Source organism: Salvelinus namaycush, chromosome 30 (genome assembly GCF_016432855.1).
Source record: "Salvelinus namaycush isolate Seneca chromosome 30, SaNama_1.0, whole genome shotgun sequence".
In the NCBI taxonomy this organism is placed as follows: domain Eukaryota; kingdom Metazoa; phylum Chordata; class Actinopteri; order Salmoniformes; family Salmonidae; genus Salvelinus; species Salvelinus namaycush.
In genome coordinates this window covers 14,306,767-14,326,269 of record NC_052336.1, presented here as the reverse complement: position 1 = coordinate 14,326,269, position 19,503 = coordinate 14,306,767, and the positions used below count along the sequence as shown (strand labels likewise).

Below are 19,503 nucleotides of genomic sequence, written 5' to 3'. Positions count from 1 at the left end.
CTTTGGGGTCTGCCGCTAGTCATCTAATCTAAAGACGTGAGCTCAGACCTCAGATAGAAAATTGGAGACCTCCACAAGTCTGGTTCAGCCTTGGGAGCAATTTCCAAATGCCTGAAGGTACCACGTTCATCTGTACAAACAATAGTACACAAGTATAAACACCATGGGACCACGCAGCCGTCATACCGCTCAGGAAGGAGATGCGTTCTGTCTCCTAGAGATTAGCGTACTTTGGTGCGAAAAGTGCAAATCAATCCCAGAACAACAGCAAAGGACCTTGTGAAGATGCTGGAGGAAACAGGTACAAAAGTATCTATATCCACAGTAAAACGAGTCCTATGTCAACATAACCTGAAAGGCCGCTCAGCAAGGAAGAAGCCACTGCTCCAAAACCGCATAAAAAAGCCAGACTACGGTTTGCAACTGCACATGGGGAACCGTACTTTTTGGAGAAATGTCCTCTGGTCTGATGAAACAAAAATAGAACTGTTTGGCCATAATGACCATCGTTATGTTTGGAGGAAAAAGGGGGAGGCTTGCAAGCCAGAGAACACCATCCCAAACGTGAATCACGTGGGTGGCAGCATCATGTTGTGGGGGTGCTTTGCTGCAGGAGGGACTGGTGCACTTCACAAAATAGATGGCCTCATGAGGAAGGAAAATTATGTGGATATATTGAAGCAACATCTCAAGACATCAGTCAGGATGTTAAAGCTTGGTCGCAAATGGGTCTTCCAAATGGACAATGACCCCAAGCATACTTCCAAAGTTGTGGCAAAATGGCTTAAGGACAGCAAAGTCAAGGTATTAGAGTGGCCATCACAAAGCCCTGACCTCAATCCTATAGAAAATGTGTGGACAGAACTGAAAAAGCGTGTGTGAGCAAGGAGGCCTACAAACCTGACTCAGTTACACCAGCTTTGTCAGGAGCAATGGACCACAATTCACCCAACTTATTGTGGGAAGCTTGTGGAAGGCTACCTGAAACGTTTGACCCAAGTTAAACAATTTAAAGGCAATGCTACCAAATATTAATTGAGTGTATGTAAACTTCTAACCACTGGGAATGTGATGAAAGAAATAAAAGCTGAAATAAATCATTCTCTCTACTATTATTCTGACATTTCACATTCTTAAAATAAAGTGGTGATCCTAACTGACCTAAGACAGGGAATTTTTACTATGATTAAATGTCAGGAATTGTGAAAAACTGAGTTTAAATATATTTGGCTAAGGTGTATGTAAACTTCCGACTTCAACTGTATACAAACCCTGGATTGCTGATGCTGTGTATTGGCCATTGAGAGGCTTTGAAGCCACCGGTTGGCCATGTTGACACTCCCCAGTAGGAGCAGTCCTCCATAGGAATTAATGGAATTCTACATAGAAACAATAAATTACATGTTTCAAGGACAAAATTACATGTATTTAAGTATTTTTGTTGTAGTGGGGACAGTAACATTAGTAATCTAAACAAATTATACTTTAAGGAAAATGTTTTTATATATTTTTTCATTTATGATTATTTTGTTTCGGTCAAATTATGTAATTTCAAAGTATGCATTAAGGTGTCTGTATTAGAATGAATGTGGCAAAAAAACTAATGTAAATATGAATATTAATAACTGCATTTCTATAGCTTCCAAAATATTATTTTACTGTGGTGGGGAAGTGCCAAGATGGACCCACGGTGAGGTCAATACAGTTAGTCATTAGTCAATAGAGTCAGTTAGTCAATACAGTTAGTCATCTAGAGTTGTGAAATTGTTAGACATTACTTGTTAGATATTGCTGCACTGTCAGAACTAGAAGCACCAGCATTTCTCTACACCTGCAATAACATCTGCTAAACACGTGTATGTGTCACTAGGGTGGGCATTCTAGTTTCTTTATTTCTATGTTTTCTGTTTCTATGTTTTGGCCGGGTATGGTTCTCAATCAGGGACAGCTGTCTATCGTTGTCTCTGATTGGGAATCATACTTAGGCAGCCTGTTTTTCCACCTTAGTTGTGGGTAGTTGTCTGTGTTAGTGGCCTGTATAGCCCTATTCAGCTTCACGGTCGGGTTGTTGTTGTTGTTGTTGTTGTTGTTGTTGTTGTTGTTGTTTCTTGTTTTTGTTGGCGACATTCAAAATAAAAATAAATGTACGCTCACAACGCTGCACCTTGGTCCGGTCATTTCCACCCTGACGACGTTCGTGACAGTATGTGACCAATACAATTTGATTTAGTGTACATTATGTTATAAAGTTTGGGGTCACTTAGAAATGTCCTTATTTTTTAAAGAAAAGCACATTTTTCGTCCATTAAAATAACATAAAATAGAGCAGAAATACAGTGTAGACATTGTTAATGTTGTAAATGACAATTGTAGCTGGAAACGGCAGATTTCTTTTATGGAATATCTACATAGGCGTACAGAGGCCCATTATCAGCAACCATCCTTCCTGTGTTCTAATGGCACGTTGTGTTAGCTAATCCAAGTTTATAATTTTAAAAGCCTAATTGATCATTAGAAAACCCTTTTGCAATTATGTTGTCACAGCTGAAAACTGTATTGCTGATTATATAAAAAAAACTTGTCTTCTTCAGATTAGTTGAGTACCTGGACCATCAGCATTTGTGGTTTTGATTACAGGCTCAAAATGGCCAGAAACAAAGAACTTTATTCTTAAACTCGTCAGTTTATTCTTGTTCTTGGAAATGAAGGCTATTCCATGCGAGAAATTGCCAAGAAACTGAAGATCTCGTACAACGCTGTGTACTACTCCCTTCACAGAACAGCGCAAACTGGCTCAAACCAGAATAGAAAGAGGAGTGGGAGGCCCTGGTGCACAACTGAGCAAGAGGACAAGTACGCAAGATTAGAGTGTCTACTTTGAGAAACAGACGCCCCACAAGTCCTCAACTGGCAGCTTCATTAAATAGTACCAGCAAAACACCAGTCTCAACATCAACAGTGAAGAGGCGACTCCGGAATGCTGGCCTTCTAGGCAGAGTTGCAAAGAAAAAGCCATATCTCAGATTGGTGCACAACTGAGCAAGAGGAGAAGTACATTAGAGTGTCTAGTTTGAGAAACAGACTCCTCACAAGTCCTCAACTGGCAGCTTCATTAAATAGCAAAACACCAGTCTCAACGTCAACAGCTAAGAGGCAACTCTGGGATGCTGGCCTTCTAGGCAGATTTCCTCTGTCCGGTGTCTGTGTTCTTTTGCCCATCTTAATCTTTCCTTTTTATTGGCCAGTCTGAGATATGGCTTTTTCTTTGCAACTCTGCCTAGAAGGCCAGCCTCCCGGGGGTCGCCTCTTCACTGTTGACGTTGAGACTGGTGTTTAACTAACACAACGCTAACACAAATTAGCTAACACAACGTTCCATTGGAACACAGGAGTGATGGTTGCTGATAATGGGCCTCTGTACGCCTATGTAGATATTCCATAATAAATCTGCCGTTTCCAGCTACAATAGTCATTTACAACATTAACAATGTCTACACTGTATTTCTGATCAATTTGATGTTATTTTTAATGGACAAAAAATGTGCTTTTCTTTGAAAAACAAGGACATTTGTAAGTGACCCCAAACTTTTGAACGGTAGTGTATATTTCAATCATTGGTGGAAACCCACCAGAGATTAATTCAATTGGTTAATATCTATTTATAGGGGCTGTGCATATTTTCTGAATGCCCGAGTGCATGTTGTTCAAGTAATAACTCTCCTATTTGGGTCAAAATGGTGACTGTGAAATGACCAATTCTGAGAATGAAGATACAAACAGTGCTAGTTAGATGTAAAATAGATTACTGTTGTGAAGGATCTACTACATTACTATCATTGTTGTGGCTGAAGTGACAACAATGTGGAGGGAGAGTTTGGCGAAAATAAAACAAACACTGTGCATATAAAATATAAACAAATATTTAAAATATATTTATATCATATAAATATTAAATATTAATATTAAAATAAAAAATATATATAAAATATACAAAAAATACAGTAAGTTGTATGAACAAAACAAATCTACCATCTCTAAGGGCTGTTTCCCAACTCATATTTCTTGCAATCACAAATGAAAGCTGGATTACATCATCACCACACAAAGTTATACTGTATATTGGGAAGTGTCTCTAGTCTAGTGTCCACTCACGGTCAAACTAGACAAGGAATACACAGACTCTAGTCACAAGTTAACACTTACCAGAACAAAAAATCAATGCAGAGGGTGAGTGGACAGGGGAATCAATTCCTAAATCAATGAGTTTGAATCCTGTGCTGTTCAATAATCAGGTATGTATGAAATGCACATGCATGTCAATGCTTGTTCTACCACTCTATACACAATAATCTGCTGTTGTACTTCAAAACACATTATTGTCAAATATATAATCCTAAAACATTATACCTTTTTTCCTCTATTATTACTCTGCATTGACCGTGTTTGTATTTTTTTTTACATTTGTAGTGGACCTGAAGCCTGTCCTGAGAATTAAGATGCCTCACATTACCAGCACAGTCTTCAAGCTCTACTCTGTTGGTGTAAAGACATGGAGGACTGGTGCACGGTGGAGGCTTTCAGACCTCATACTCGGACCTCCTGTGGTTTCAACAGCAGTCATCCTCTCATTATCATCACCCACGGATGGTCGGTACGGCCTGTTCTCTCCACTCCTCCTGGCTCAACTAGTGATGACACGTACACAACATGGCCATTAGCTCCTATGTAAAACACATCACTAATAGATGGTAGATGCCCCCAATGATATACAGTGGAGGGTCAGATATAATATGGTGGCAGTTCTCCTTATTTTACTCAGTTGTTGTTCTGCACTTCAGATGCAGGCCGGTAAATGTGATGGAAACTGTAGTAAGTTGGGGGGAATTAAGTTATATAGATTTGCTATGGTCCCTTACAACAAAACGTGAGCCAAATGAGTAGGGTTGCAAAGCTACAGGTGAATTACAAAGTTACCGGAATCTTCTATCATTTTGGTAATGAACAGGTAATATAAGGTAACTTTTGTAATTTATACTTTAATAACTTGTATAAATGTATTCATATATAGAATACATGTTTTATATTTGTGCCCATATTATCCATGAGTTTCTAGTGGTTATGTTCAAGAAAGAAAATTGAGAAAAAGAATATGAAAAAAGCATCCAATCAGCAATGACATTATTTTTCAATTACCTCTGCAACTCTTCCAACTATTTATTTTTTCACAACTGCTACCAGTTTGGCGACAAAATACATATTGACATATTTAAGTAAATAAAAGTGTGTAAAAAAAAGAAAGAAGATATTTCATGCTGAAACCCTCATATTAAACATCAATGGTATTCACTAAGTTGATGGTTTAAATTTATGATAATGATTCATTAACAGCTTTGTATTTTAAAACTATGTTATTTGATTATTTGATATATTTGACATGTGATAAGGCCACATAGAGGGACACAAATAATTATGTACACCTGTGATAATCTGGAGTACCCAAAAAGGCAACTAGATGTCATCTGATAAAATTCCCCCCAAAAACCTTGAAAGTTACCAAAATTCTGTGAGTTTACTGGTAAACGTAGAAGGATTCCAGTAAGATACCCTCCCTTTGCAACCCTACAAATGAGACTAAAACCCATTTATCTTTTTCCAAGATAAACGCTCTGATGGAGAGCTGGGTGCCGTTCTTGCTTCTGCTCTGAAGACCAGTCTTGGAGATGTCGATGTGATCGTCACTGACTGACTTTTACAGGCCAATATGAACTACCCTAACGCAGCCCAGAACACTAGGGCAGTGGGGAAGGACATAGCATTCCTGCTACAGTGGCTGCAGGTGAGAGTCAGAAAAGTGTTCAACGTGTTCAACAAGGACTGTCATAGCAAAGTACTGTTTGTGTGACAGAAATATGAAGACAAGTTCTTTAGGAGATATAATGTCTCCTACAAAAGACAATAATGCCACATCATCACCTCCTTTTCACATCAACACTAAAATAATAGTGATCTTTGTGTGTCAGGAGTTTTACCAGTTTCCTGCAGAGAAAGTTAATCTGATTTGATACAGTCTTGGTGCTCACGTCTCTGGATTTGCTGGAAGCTACCTGGGAGGACCTGGAAAGATTGGACGAATCACTGGAGAGACTTGCTACTCTCTGTAAATATTTTGTCACACCATTTCATGGCTAAATAATGCATTAGAGTACAATTCTTATAGAAGTATCCAAGTCTAATGGCACTCTGGTGAAAAGCCTGAGATCCTTTGTGTTTCTTTGTCCCGGTCTGGATCCAGCAGGTCCCCTGTTTGAGGGCATGGCAGCATCAGACAGACTGTCCACTGATGATGCCCTATTTGTGGATGCCATCCACACCTACACTCAAGAACGCATGGGGCTGAGTGTGGGCATCAAGCAGCCTGTGGCACATGTTGACTTCTACCCCAATGGGGGTGACTTCCAACCAGGATGCCACCCTTTCCAGAGCTTAATGGAACATATTGCCTTGCATGGAATCAATGGTGAATCTGTCGCAGTGGTGGAGTGGGGAGGGAAGAGTCATTTGGCATATAGAAAAATATTGGTAGGGTATATTAAGGGGAAGAGCTATTTTTGATCAAAGTAAACCATTACCATTTACCTTGCAGAGAGGCACAAACTAAAATAATCAAGCAGTATCGTGTGAAAGCAGTGCCTCATCTTATATTCACGCTGCTCTGCTGAATATGAATAGAATTCCCAATAGTCAGAAATAAGTGGTGGTGGGATTTCAGGGGATTCCATCAAAAACGTTTTTTTTTTCTTACATGAAAGACAGAAGCACATTAAAGCATCTGTCAGCCTCATGAGTTAATTAGCCAAATACGTCTCCCTCAGCCCTGTCCGTCTACTCTGCATTCTGCCTCCAGGCTATGATGAGATCTCCTCAGGAGAAGCAGGCCTGAAGACAGGTCTCAGATCAGTCTGCTCACAGACATAAAGAGGTAGACAGGCCTTTTTACCCAGAGAAGTGACAGGACATCATCTGCTTTGGGGATAATGACCAATCCCCAAATAATGGCCACTAAAAAGTATAATCAGGATCTTGTTAAAGCGTAGTCTGTATTCTGAGGAGAGGAAAATATTGAAGGCTGGCACAGACACCGTTCTGAATAGCCTCAGTCCCAGTTCGTTTAACCAGGGCTAGAATGATGCAGTGACCTGATCACAAAGGGGAACATTTGAGTCCAAAGTTTGAATGCCCCATTCATGTGTTACAGTCTTATTACCTGCCCCTTTTCAAATTCAACTCACATTTCCACTCTTTCTCTCCTAGGTTTTGAGCAGACAGTGAAATGTGCCCATGAGCGTTCAGTCTACCTGTTCATCGACTCCCTTCTGAACAAAGACAAGCAGATCATGGCCTACAGATGCAGTGATGACAATGCCTTTGAGAAGGGTACCTGCCTGGACTGCCACAAGAACAAATGCAACACACTGGGCTATAATGTCAGGAGGGTGCGCAGTGTCGCCAGCAAGAAGCTCTACCACAAGACCCGCTTTCACATGCCCTACAAACGTAAGTGCACACAATGGTGTCCCATGTCCCTTACAGACAAAACCCACTCTTCCATGTAATTAGGAAATACTGTAGAATGTCAGAACTCCTTCCTTAACAAGCAGGAAAGCGTGTAGTTGGCACAGGCAGGAGCCTAGAGTAATACATGTTAACCTCATGGCATTCTACTGTACTGTACAAAACCAGGAATAACATTTTGCATAAGAGCTTTCTGGAACACGAGTCCATGGTCAATAACACCATAAAGTGTCATGGGAAGAGACAAGCAGGGAATTGTAGGCATGTTACATTGTTTGATGCAAGACCATATTAGTTTGATGCAAAGACCATATTAGTTTGATGCAAAGACCATATTAGTTGGGACACACTTTGATCAATATATGCCATGACAAGGTCTCACTAGGAAATACGGGTCTAGGGTCTATTTCAGATCAAGGGGACAGTTTTTGGTATCTGTATAAGCACTTTGTGACATCTGCTGATGTAAAAAGGGCTTTATAAAATACACTTGATTGATTGATATGATGAGGTAAAGTCTGTGGAACTTTGGTAAGGGTGTAGTGACAGGAGCTTAGAAATCTGAGACTGTGGCTTTATTGAAAAAGACTTCATCTGCTGTGAAGCACAGCCAATAAGAGCCACTATAAAGCTTCTCCTCCTCTGAAGCCAATGAGGCAATTAAAGTCCTATCCCAGTCTCCTTTTCAACCTTTATTTAACTAGGTAAGTCAGTTAAAAACAAATTCTTATTTACAATGACAGCCTACCAGAGAACAGTGGGTTAACTGTCTTGTTCAGGAGCAGAACGACAAATGTTTACCTTATCAGCTCAGGGATTCGATCCAACAACCTTTTGGTTAATGGCCCAACGCTCTAACCACTAGGCTATCTGCCACTGACATCAACACCAACCTGACAACAACACCATCCTGACACCAACAACATTCCAATATCAACACCATCCTGACACCAACACCATCCTGACATCAACACCAACCTGACACCAACACCATCCTGACACCAACACCATCCTGACATCAACACCAACACCATCCTGACACCAACACCAACCTGACACCAACACCATCCTGACACCAACACCAACACCATCCTGACACCAACACCATCCTGACACCAACACCATCCTGACATCAACACCATCCTGACACCAACACCATCATGACACCAACCCTATCCTGACATCAACACCAACACCAACCTGACACCAACACCATCCTGACAACAACACCATCCTGACACCAACACCATCCTGACACCAACACCATCCTGACATCAACACCAACCTGACACCAACACCATCCTGACACCAACACCATCCTGACATCAACACCAACACCATCCTGACATCAACACCAACACCATCCTGACATCAACACCAACACCATCCTGACACCAACACCAACACCATCCTGACACCAACACCATCCTGACACCAACAACATCCTGATATCAACACCATCCTGACACCAACACCAACACCATCCTGACACCAACACCATCCTGATATCAACACCATCCTGACACCAACACCAACACCATCCTGACACCAACAACATCCTGATATCAACACCATCCTGACACCAACACCATCCTGACACCAACACCATCCTGACATCAACACCAACCTGACACCAACACCATCCTGACACCAACACCATCCTGACATCAACACCAACTTGACACCAACACCATCCTGACACCAACACCATCCTGACATCAACACCATCCTGACACCAACACCATCCTGACACCAACACCATCCTGACACCAACACCATCATGACAACAACACCATCCTGACATCAACACCAACCTGACAACAACACCATCCTGACAACAACACCATCCTGACACCAACACCATCCTGACATCAACACCATCCTGACACCAACACCATCCTGACAACAACACCATCCTGACAACAACACCATCCTGACAACAACACCATCCTGACACCAACACCATTCTGACATCAACACCATCATGACACCAACCCTATCCTGACACCAACACCACCCTGACATCAACACCATCCTGACACCAACACCATCCTGACACCAACACCATCATGACACTAACACCATCCTGACACCAACACCAACACCATCCTGACACCAACACCATCCTGACATCAACACCACCCTGACACCAACACCATCCTGACATCAACACCATCCTGACACCAACACCATCCTGACACCAACACCATCCTGACACCAACACCATCCTGACATCAACACCACCCCGACACCAACACCATCCTGACATCAACACCATCCTGACATCAACACCATCCTGACACCAACACCATCATGACACCAACCCTATCCTGACATCAACACCATCCTGACACCAACACCATCCTGACACCAACACCAACCTGACACAAACACCATCATGACACCAACCCTACCCTGACACCAACACCATCCTGACACCAACCACAAGCTTCAGTGTCTGGAAAGTGTTGCTACAGCATATTACAACACTGCACTCATCTCTATCACACACACAGACAGACACTACCTGGCGGTGAGATGCATGCGTGTGGACAGCAGGCTTTGCAGGTATGTATGGAGTTTGAGTGCGTGTGTGTGTGAGAGGGCATGTGTGTGTGAGCAGTTGGTGAGTCTGTAACAGTAGCTGGTGTGTGTTATGTCAGGGTGTGTGTCGGTCTGTGTGCAGGGTGTGTAGGTGTCTATAAGTGTAACATTCTCTACCGTCTCTCTACTGGCCTCTCTGATTAGAGCATGAAACTCTGCCTCCTGCCAGTCTGGCCCCACCCAGAAGCTGATTTCATAAACGAAGCTCTGTGGAAACAGGGAGAAGGGATGGAACGGTTGCTCTGGCAATGGGCAGGAAGTGGTTGAGGAAGCGGGGGTCAGGTGACCAGAGCAGGCGCCAGTCAGGCAGGGAGTAGACCAGTGACGCCAGGAGGTCAAGGTTCAGACACACACTGACGTCATCAGTGAGGTCATCAGCCCACAGCCAGTCTAGCTGTCCCATTGGCTCGGCCGCCAGCCACAGAGACCCCTGCTCCTCAGCCAGGGAAAGCCCGTAGGGGGTCAGCAGATGCTCCAGACTCCACCCCAGTTCAGGGATTGACTGAGAGGCTTTGAGCCATGCTCCCCAGAGGAGGAGCTGGTGGAAGGCAGGTGGGGACCAGGGACTGATGTGAACTCTCTGAAAGACTAGGCTGCTCACACCATGCAGAACCTCCTCCCTCTGTATTCTCTCTCCTCTCTCTCCTCTCTCAGTATCTCCATCTGAGGCAGTAGAGAAGGACGCATAACGTATCCATCAACACCTACACACTCCTCTCCCTCACCTTCACACACACTGACCTCTCCCTCACCTACACACTCCTTACCACTGCTGCTACAGTCTCTCTCCCTTCCCTCATCCTCTGAGTCGTAGGTTATGTGTGTGTCTGCCAGTAAGTCCACTAGTGTCTATGTGTTCGTGATCATCCGAGGGTGTGTGTGTGGTGGTGTGTGTGTGTGGGGTGTAGCCAGTAGCAATGTGTGTGTTTGTCTTGTATCTCAGGGCAAAAGGCATTTAGTCTCTGGAGGGAGGAGTGTATGACCAGGGGGAGGGACTCTGTAACCATGGAGACAGGCCACTCCCTCTCCAGGGCCTGAGCCAGAAAGTCCTGAACCAACCTGACTTGATGATTAGAACTAGAGGAGAGAAAATACCTATGTATGTAATGTGATAGTTCAGCAGGTATGTGGTAGGTCAGTGTGTGTCCTCCCAGAATGCGCTTCATTTATCACCTGATTTACTTAACAAAAGGCACATCTTAATATGTGGTCCAAGTATCCTCATGACATGGCAAAAGTTGAGGTGTGGGCCTTTCGTATTTTGTTCTCTATTACTCCTCTATTGTTTCCTCGAGTAAGGGGGAGGCCGATGACACCAGAGGGCACCATCAGACCAACTCCTTGAATGGCCTGCTCCTTAAAGTTTGCAGTTTTGTCTAGAAAACACTATTTTGCTTAAAACATCCTTTTTTTACCCTTAAGTGATTACTGTATTTATACGTGGGATATTGTTTTTCAACAGGAAAAGTTCAAAAATATCTGGAGTGCGTCTTTAAGTATTGTAGCTGTGGCCCTGATATGAGCTGAGTTTTCATGCAGACAGTACACTGGGGCTAAAGTGTTCAAGTCTCTACATGCAGTGCCAAGTGAATATCTACACACCCCTTGCACAGTCTTCAAATTTTGCTGCCTTAAAATTACATCTAAAAAGTGATTAAATTAGATTTCTTTCATACAGACCTACTCCACATTTTCAAAGTGAAAGAATATTAAAGAACATTTTCCAAATTAATAAAAAATATAAAAAATGAAGATGTCTTGATTGTGTATGTCTTCACATCCCAGAGTTATACTTGGTGGAAGCACCTTTGGCAGCCATCACAGCTGTTAATAATTTTGAATAAGATTCTACCAACTTTGCACAACTCTTAGGGCAACATACATCCATTGTTTTTGACAAAATTGCTCAAACTTAGTAAATTTGGTTGCGAATCATTGATGGACAGTAATATTTAAACTTTGTCTCTGATTTTCAAGCAAATTTAAGTTAGAACGTGGACTGGACAAGGAACGCTCAACACCTCTGGAAAAGCCATTCTGGTGTGTCTTTGGCATTAACATTTGTGTAACATTTGTGTGTTATATATTCAGAAAACTGACGCAGGGTTTCCGCTAACTTTTTATCTGGGCTTTGCTGCTTTCATGTCTTTTGATCCTGACAAACTCCCCAGTCCCTGCAGGTGACAAACATACCCATAACCTGATGCTGCCAAATATATATTGAGTGTTCCTGAATGGTCCAGTCTCAACCCTGACTTAAATCTGCTTGAAAATCAGAGACAAGGTTTGAATATTTCTGCCCATCAATGATTCCCATCCTAATTTACTGAGCTTGAGCAATTTTGACAAAATAACTATATGATGCCATAGGAGCTGTGCAAGGTTGGTAGAATCTTATTAAAAATGATTCACAGCTGTAGCGGCTGTCAAAGGTGCTTCAACCAAGTAATAACTCTGGGGTGTGAAGACAATCGATGCATCTTAATTTTGTTTCACTAATTTAGAAGATTTTCTAGAATTAGATTGTGTAGCTCTTTCTAATTGAATCCCTTTTTAGATTGAATTTAAAGTCAGTTAAATGTGAAGACTGTGCAAGGGGTCTGTAGACTTTCACCAGAGACAGCATCCAGTCAGCTCTCACTCTGCCCCTGTACAATGTAGAGGTTCCCCATGTAGCAGTAATAGCAGTAATAGCAGTAGCAGTAATAGGGTAGCAGTAATGGAAGTACATGGAAACAGCTCATACCTCTGAATGAAATAGGACTATAAATGGAGAGGGAGATATCAATAATTAATGTGTGTGTGCATCACAGAGGAACACTCTCCCTGCCAACCCACTGTACATTTTGATCCCATTCTGCTGTATATCGCCTTATGAATGATTCACGTGCATCTACACTAAGAGTAGAGAGTCACATTCTTGTTCCTCCCTACTGTCATAGCCGCTACACTTCTGGAGGGGGATGAAAATACTGTATTTCCTCACCCCCACCCCTGAATGTCCTTATAAAAGAGGCCTACAGTACTGTTTGAGGCCTACAGTACAGTACTTCCAAAAAGTACTATTTCAAAGGCCATTGACGCCCTCTAGTGTCTGAATTATGAAAGTTACCTATAGTGGATACACTTTTCTTCTCACCTTGTGATGATGGTTTTTTAAAGCATATTACAGTTTAGGACATTGATTCCGCCTAATCCGAACTGTTGATGTTGCATATAGCACACGTTGACAAAGTGTCGCTGATTTTCAAATCTCACTCAAAACGAGCGAACTTGCCAGGAGTCGAACCTAGAATCTTCTGATCCGTAGTCAGACGCGTTATCCATTGCGCCACAAGCCCGATACTAAATACACCATAACTCTGCTATAATTTGTCAATTCTAGATACTTGGTAGCGGACGGCAATATGATTGGTTATTGTGGTTATTAGACGCATCAAATTTGCTGGACATTGAGGGGATTCGAATAATCTGGGCCAGGCGCCCGGTTAGGGGTGTTTGCCACCGGGTGAAATTTGGAATCGAACTGCTTCCCGGGCGTGAGCCCCGTTCAAAGCCCACGTCGAAGTCGGCTCAAAACAAAAGTGACGTAATTATGTGTGTTTTCACCTGCAAAGGTGATTGTTTTATTTCATGAAACGCTTTATCGGCCTTGCCAATGAAAACTACTTAGAAAATTCGAACATATATTTTATGGAAAAGTTATGTTGAATGTTTCTGGAAGACGCACTATGCTGCCTTGTTGACAACATGATCGAGCAGTGAGGGCCCTCCTCCCTCACCGCTTTTTCCCGTTCATGTCACGTGTCATAGAACGGTAACCCCGTGGTTCAGCATAATCGAATCCGCTCATTGATTCAGCTTAACCGTTACTGGTGTATAAAAACTCAGCAAAACTCTGCGTTTATTTTCAGCAAATTTAACATTTATAAATATTTGTATGAACATACCAAGATTCAACAACTGAGACATAAACTGAACAAGTTCCACAGACATGTGACTAACATAAATGGAATAACGTGTCCCTGAACAAAGGGGGGGTCAAAATCAAAAGTAACAGTCAGTATCTGGTGTGGCCACCAGCTGCATTAAGTACTGCATCTCCTCCTCATGGACTGCACCAGATTTGCCAGTTCTTGCTGTGAGATGTTACCCCACTCTTCCAAGGGAACTGCAAGTTCCCGGACATTTCTGGGGGAATGGCTCTAGCCCTCACCCTCCGATCCAACAGGTCCCAGACGTGCTCAATGGGATATCCGGGCTCTTCGCTGGCCATGGCAGAACACTGACATTCCTGTCTTGCAGGAAATCACGCACAGAACGAGCAGTATGGCTGGTGGCATTGTCATGCTGGAGGGTCATGTCTGGATGAGCCTGCAGGAAGGGTACCACATGAGGGAGGAGGATGTCTTCCTTGTAACACACAGCATTGAGATTGCCTGCAATGACAAGCTCAGTCCGATGATGGTGTGACACACCACCCCAGACCATGACGGACCCTCCACCTCCAAATCTATCCCGCTCCAGAGTACAGGCCTCGGTGTAACGCTCATTCCTTCGACAATAAACGCGAATCCGACCATCACCCCTAGTGAGACAAAACCGCGACTCGTCAGTGAAGAGCACTTTTTGACAGTCCTGTCTGGTCCAGCGACGGTGGTTTGTGCCCATAGGCGACGTTGTTGCCGGTGATGTCTGGCGAGGACCTGCCTTACAACAGGCCTACAAGCCCTCAGTCCAGCCTCTCTCAGCCTATTGCAGACAGTCTGAGCACTGATGGAGGGATTGTGCATTCCTGGTGTAACTCGGGCAGTTGTTGTTGCCATCCTGTACCTGTCCCGCAGGTGTAATGTTAGGATGTACCGATCCTGTGCAGGTGTTGTTACACATGGTCTGCCACTGCAAGGATGATCAGCTGTCTGTCCTGACTCCCTGTAGCGCTGTCTTAGGCGTCTCACAGTACGGACATTGCAATTTATTGCCCTGGCCACATCTGCAGTCCTCATGCCACCTTGCAGCATGCCTATGGCACGTTCACGCAGATAAGCAGGGACCCTGGGCATCTTTCTTTTGGTGTTTTTCAGAGTCAGTAGAAAGGCCTCTTTAGTGTCCTAAGTTTTCATAACTTCTTAAATGCCTACCATCTGTAAGCTGTTAGTGTCTTAATGACGTTCCACATGTGCATGTTCATTAATTGTTTATGGTTCATTGAACACGCATGTGAAACAGTGTTCAAACCCTTTACAATGAAGATCTGTGAAGTTATTTTGATTTTTACGAATTATCTTTGAAAGACAGGGTCCTGAAAAAGGGACGTTTCTTTTTTTGCTGGGTTTATGAGGTATAAGTTAATGGCGCATGTAGGCAAAGAAACTCAGCACAAATTCACAAGATATCGCTCATTTCCAAATCTCACTCAGACATAGACAAAATGCACGAGCTTGCTAGGAGTCGAACCTAGAATCTTCTGATCCGTAGTCAGACGCGTTATCCATTGCGCCACAAGCCCGTTGCTATCCAGTAGAGCCACCGTAGCTCTCGTCCTGCGCTGTGAAGAAAATGCTCAAAAACAGCGCAGAAGAAAAACGCATTTGTTTTGAGTCGGATACTTCTATCAGCAGGGGCGGCTCTAGATTTTTAGGGGCTCTAAACTAGATTTGGTTGGGGTCTCCCCACCTCACCGCAAAACATTCTAGCGCGTCCGCCCCCTTCCCCCTCCCCCCTGACAGCTGAGAGGAAGTGTTATGTTTTAAAGTTCATTGCCTGCAGTTCTACACATTTTGCCATGGGGCAGAAAGAAAATGTTGCCATTTTCTAACAAATGTAAGAAAATCAATGGGGGTCCCCTGGAGGGTCCCCTGAATGCCCAGTCGGTATTCGATTACTACAAGTTTAGATAGCTGGCTAGACTAACTACTAATCTAATAATTGACATAATTGTCAGCCAATCCAGTGACTGACATAACAAGATAAAAACTGCTGATGCACAACCAACTGCTGTATTCTACTATTCTTACTCTCAATAGTAAGTTGAGACCCTGACTAAATAAATAAAACAATGGTTTGTAATTTTAAATTTTCTCCAACTACAGTATCTGTTTTCCAACCTAATCTATATAAAAAGATGTATAAAAAAAATCTTGACAATCATGAATTTTTACTAAGATTCAAATGTTATACAGATATTGTCAAATGGTTGCAAATAAGTAATTATAAATATAACATTTTGTACAAATTAGGATTCACAACCTGTGTACACAAAGTCATATTCATACATTTTATTTTTTATCACCAACTATACTAATGCCTGTTAGAAAAATATTGTGCCCCGGAGCCACTTTTCATTTGTCCTGTTATGCCTAACATCTAACTGGAGCCTTTTCACTGAGCCCCACACAACAGCCATAGCCTTGGTAAGCAGACTGGGTGCAAAGACTACAGCCGAGCCGACAGTGTTTGAGCATCATCCTCTGTCTCCAGGATTCATTCACAGGCCTCCCTCTCCCTTTCTAATGAGACCCCTGCTATTTGTCTGACACCAGACTGGATCAGACGACCCAGCACACAGCAGGACTGCTCACCCTGTCCCAGTTGTGTCTGAGGGAAATGAGATCCTATCCTGGACAAACTGTCCCCCTGGTTTCCCCAGAGAGCTTTGGCCCAGAGATAGCTCGGTGCTATGAAGCGACTGTGCATCTGCAGCAGGCCCCAATCAAAACAGCCTACCACCTTATGGGCTGCAGTGTTTAGGCATAAGACCAATCTGCAGAACAGGACACTGATTAGACAGGGACCATGGTTATACTTCACATGGCCCTCACAGCCCTATATACTGATACCCTGATTACAGCTACTTACTTATTTTACAGCTATTTATAATACTTTATTATCAATCCAAACTGCTTATACGAATACTTGACACAGTTCCTGGGTACTTGATTATGATAACCAAATCTGCTACAGTCCCATGGGATATGATACACGTTCAAATTCATGAACTTCTTTGAGGAAAAGATCATGATCATTAGAAAGCAAGTTACGGACTCCTCTTTAAATCTGCGTATTCCTCCAAAGCTCAGCTGTCCTGAGTCTGCACAACTCTGCCAGGACCTAGGATCAAGAGAGACACTTAAGTGTTTTAGTACTATATCTCTTGACACAATGATGAAAATAATCATGGCCTCTAAACCTTCAAGCTGCATACTGGATCCTATTCCAACTAAACTACTGAAAGAGCTGCTTCATGTGCTTGGCCCTCCTATGTTGAACATAATAAACGGCTCTCTATCCACCGGATGTGTACCAAACTCACTAAAAGTGGCAGTAATAAAGCCTCTCTTGAAAAAACCAAACCTTGACCCAGAAAATATAAAAAACTATCGGCCTATATCAAATCTTCCATTCCTCTCAATTTTTTTTGAAAAAGCTGTTGCTCAGCAACTCACTGCCTTCCTGAAGACAAACAATGTATACGAAATGCTTCAGTCTGGTTTTAGACCCCATCATAGCACTGAGACTGTACTTGTGAAGGTGGTAAATGACCTTTTAATGGCGTCAGACCGAGGCTCTGCATCTGTCCAGGGTGCTACTAGACCTTAGTGCTGCCTTTGATACCATCGATCACCACATTCTTTTGGAGAGATTGGAAACCCAAATTGGTCTACACGGACAAGTTCTGGCCTGGTTTAGATCTTATCTGTCAGAAAGATATCAGTTTGTCTCTGTGAATGGTTTGTCCTCTGACAAATCAACTGTACATTTCGGTGTTCCTCAAGGTTCCGTTTGAGGACCACTATTGTTTTCACTATATATTTTACCTCTTGGGGATGTCATTCGAAAACATAATGTTAACTTTCACTGCTATGCGGATGACACACAGCTGTACATTTCAATGAAACATGGTGAAGCCCCAAAATTGCCCTTGCTAGAAGCCTGTGTTTCAGACATAAGGAAGTGGATGGCTGAAAACTTTCTACTTTTAAACTCGGACAAAACAGAGATGCTTGTTCTAGGTCCCAAGAAACAAAGAGATCTTCTGTTAAATCTGACAATTCATCTTGATGGTTGTAAAGTCGTCTCAAATAAAACTGTGAAGGACCTTGGCGTTACTCTGGACCCTGATCTCTCTTTTGACGAACATATCAAGACTGTTTCAAGGACAGCTTATTTACGTAACATTGCAAAAATTAAAACATTTCTGTCCAAAAATGATGCAGAAAAAATAATCCATGCTTTTGTTACTTATAGGTTAGACTACTGCAATGCTCTACTTTCCGGCTATCCGGATAAAGCATTAAATAAACTTCAGTTAGTGCTAAATACGGCTGCTAGAATCCTGACTAGAACCAAAAAATTTGATCATATTACTCCAGTGCTAGCTTCCCTACACTGGCTTCCTGTTAAGGCAAGGGCTGATTTCAAGGTTTTACTGTTAACCTACAAAGCGTTACATGGGCTTACTCCTACCTATCTTTGCGAGTTGGTCCTGCCGTACATACCTACACGTACGCTACGGTCACAAGACGCAGGCCTCCTAATTGTCCCTAGAATTTCTAAGCAAACAGCTGGAGGCAGGGCTTTCTCCTATAGATCTCCATTTTTATGGAATGATCTGCCTACCCATGTGAGAGACGCAGACTCGGTCTCAACCTTTAAGTCTTTACTAAAGACTTATCTCTTCAGTAGGTCATATGATTGAGTGTAGTCTGGCCCAGGAGTGTGAAGGTGAACGGAAAGGCTCTGGAGCAACGAACCGCCCTTGCTGTCTCTGCCTGGCCGGTTCCCCTCTCTCCACTGGGATTCTCTGCCTCTAACCCTATTACAGGGGCTGAATCACTGGCTTACTGGTGCTCTTTCATGCCGTCCCGAGGAGGGGTGCGTCACTTGAGTGGGTTGAGTCACTGACGTGATCTTCCTGTCTGGGTTGGCGCCCCCCCTTGGTTTGTGCCGTGGCGGAGATCTTTGTGGGCTATACTCAGCCTTGTCTCAGGATGGTAAGTTGGTGGTTGAAGATATCCCTCTAGTGGTGCGGGGGCTGTGCTTTGGCAAAGTGGGTGGGGTTATATCCTTCCTGTTTGGGCCTGTCCGGGGGTATCATCGGATGGGGCCACAATGTCTCCTGACCCCTCCTGTCTCAGCCTCCAGTATTTATGCTGCAGTAGTTTATGTGTCGGGGGGCTAGGGTCAGTTTGTTATATCTGGAGTACTTCTCCTGTCTTATCCGGTGTCCTGTGTGAATTTAAGTACGCTCTCTCTAATTCTCTCTTTCTTCTCTCTCTCTGAGCCCTAGGACCATGCGTCAGGACTACCGGGCATGATGACTCCTTG

The 19,503-nt window shown here is 43.0% G+C and overlaps 2 non-coding genes and 1 pseudogene across 2 annotated transcripts; 1 reads left to right on the top strand and 2 right to left on the bottom strand.

Annotated features, from left to right (window-relative positions):
• Window positions 1–19,503, top strand: part of LOC120024811 — a 23,072-nt pseudogene extending 3,569 nt beyond the window's left edge.
• Window positions 13,445–13,517, bottom strand: trnar-acg. The gene has a single exon. It is a non-coding gene; the product is annotated as a tRNA-Arg (tRNA).
• On the bottom strand, window positions 15,613–15,685 carry trnar-acg. The gene has a single exon. It is a non-coding gene; the product is annotated as a tRNA-Arg (tRNA).